The sequence below is a fragment of the Schistocerca americana genome, chromosome 2, assembly GCF_021461395.2.
Source record: "Schistocerca americana isolate TAMUIC-IGC-003095 chromosome 2, iqSchAmer2.1, whole genome shotgun sequence".
NCBI lineage: Eukaryota > Metazoa > Arthropoda > Insecta > Orthoptera > Acrididae > Schistocerca > Schistocerca americana.
Genome location: NC_060120.1, coordinates 287,825,022 through 287,827,627, shown reverse-complemented (window position 1 = coordinate 287,827,627; position 2,606 = coordinate 287,825,022). Strand labels below are relative to the sequence as shown.

The window sequence follows — 2,606 nt, the reverse complement described above, 5'->3', positions numbered from 1 at the left end:
TATTAGGGTTTCTTCCCGTTCCATTCACTCGTGGAACACGGGAAGGACGATTGTTTGAATACTTCTGTGCATGTTCTAATAATTTTAATCTCACCTTCACGATCCCTATGTAAGCAATACGTAGGGGGTTGTAGTATATTCTTAGAGCAATCATTTAAAGCCGGCTCTTGAAACTTGCTTGCCAGCCGCTGTGGCCGAGCGGATCTAGGCGCTACAGTCTGGAACCGCGCGACCGCTACGGTCGCACGTTCGAATCCTGCCTCGGGTATGGTTGTGTGTGATGTCCTTAGGTTAGTTAGGTTTAAGTAGTTCTAGGTTCTAGGGGACTGATGACCTCAGAAGTCAAGTCCCATAGTGCTCAGAGCAATTTGAACCATTTGGAAATTCCTTAGTACACTTTCTCAGGATCGTTTACGTCTATATTCAAGAGTCTTTCAGTTTAGTTCCTTCAGTATCTCTGTGACACTCTCTCATGGATTACACAAACATGTGACCATTCGTGGTGTCCTTCTCTGCATAGGTTCAATTCCCCTCTTAGTCCTATCTGGTACAGGTCCCACACACTTGAGCAATATTCTAGGACCAGTCGCACGAGTAATTTGTAAGCAATCTCCTTAGAAGATTGACTGTACTTCCCCAGTAATCGACCAATAAACCGAAGTCTACCACTTGCTTTACCCACGACTGAACCTATGTCATAATTCCATTTCATATCCTTACAAAGTCTTACACCTAGATACTTCTATGAGTTGGCCGATTCCAACAGTGACTCATTGATATTATGGTCAAAGGATACATTGTTGTTTTTCGTTTTGTGAAGTGCAAAATTTTACTTTTATGAACATTTAGAGTAAGTTATCAATCTGTGCACCACGTTGAAATCATATCAAGATCTCGCTGAATATTTATGCTGCTTCTTTCAGATAGTACTTCATTATAGGTAACTGCTGATTTTACTGTAAATACTGTCTGCAAGGCCATTAATATATGACATGAATAGCAAAGGTCCCGATACCCTTCTTTGGGGCACACACAAATTTACCTCTGACGAGACTCTCCATCCAGGATAACATTCTGTGTCCTCCCTACCAAAAAGTCCTCAATCCAGTCACAAACTTCACTTGATACCCCATACGATCATACTTTCGACAATAAGCGTAGGTGTGGTACTAAGTCAACGGCTTTTCGGAAATCAAGAAATACAGCATCTGACTGTCTGCCTTGATCCAAAGGTTTCATGAGTTAGGTTTCACATGATCGATGTTATCAGAATCCATGCTGGTCGGCATTCAGTGGGTCATTCTGTTCAAGACACCTAATTATGTTTAAGCTCAGAATATCTTCTAAGATTCTATAACAAATCGATGTACAGGATATTGGACGGTAGTTTTGTGAATCACTTCTACTATCCTTCTTGTAGACGGTTTTGACCTGTGCCTTTTTCCAGGAACTGAGCTCCGATTTTGTTCGAGGGATCTATGATATTACAATGAAATGAACACCCTTAGCTGCTTACAGACGTTGACATACATCAACGGGGACAGATGAAAATGTGTGCCCCGACCGGGACTCGAACCCGGGATCTCCTGCTCACATGGCAGACGCTCTATCCATCTGAGCCACCGAGGACACAGAGAATAGCGCGACTGCAGGGATTTATCTCTGGCTCACCTCCCGAGAAACCCACATTCTCAATGTATTGTCCCGCACTACATCTATGATAGATTATAGGTAGAAAAGGTGCTAACAGCTACAAATTCAGTGAATCTGATAGGGGGGGGGGGGGGGGGGACGGGACACACCACTGACACTAATGCTTATTTCATTCAGCTTTTCAGTGGTACCAGGGTTAAACTGGGACAATTCTCCTGTATAAAGGAACATTTGAAAACGTAATTAAGCATTTCAGCTTTTGCTTTGCTATCCTCAGATTCAGTTCCTCTCTCATTCATTGCCGGCCGCTGTGGCCGGGCCGTTCTAGGCACTTCAGTCCGGAACCACGCGGCTGCTACGGGCGCAGGTTCGAATCCTGCCTCGGGCATGGATGTGTGTGATGTCCTTAGGTTAGTTAGGTTTAAGTAGTTATAAGTCTAGGGGACTGATGACCTCAGATGTTAAGTCCCATAGTGCTTGGAGCCATTTGAATCTCATTCACTAGGGACTGGACAATACCTTTGGCGCCACTAACAGCCTTTACATACGACCAGAATTTCTTTGGTTTCTGTCAAAGATGACTTGACAATATTCTGTTACGGTAGTCACTGAAGGCATGACCCATCGCTCTCTCGACAGCCAAACGCGTTTCATTCAGCCCCTCTTTATCTATAGCCCTATGCTTTGTTACACATCTATTTTGCAGTAGTTTCTGTTTCTTTAGAAGTTTATTTACAGGGACTGTATACCATGTAGGTTCCCTCCCATTATGAACTCCTCTACTGGGTACATACCTATCTAGTGCATGGTGGATTTCCCTCTTAAGCTTGAGCCATAGCTCCTCTACACGCTCCTGCCCTGTGCTGGAAGTTTCAAGTTCCTCACTGGGATATGGCATTACATTTTGGTAACCATTTGTGTCGAAACTGCGTCTGGGTCACTGATACCAGTTT

The 2,606-nt window shown here is 43.9% G+C and overlaps 1 non-coding gene across 1 annotated transcript; it reads right to left on the bottom strand.

Annotated features, from left to right (window-relative positions):
- Positions 1-1,555: 1,555 nt before the first annotated feature.
- On the bottom strand, positions 1,556-1,629 carry Trnat-ugu. The gene has a single exon. It is a non-coding gene; the product is annotated as a tRNA-Thr (tRNA).
- Positions 1,630-2,606: the final 977 nt, after the last annotated feature.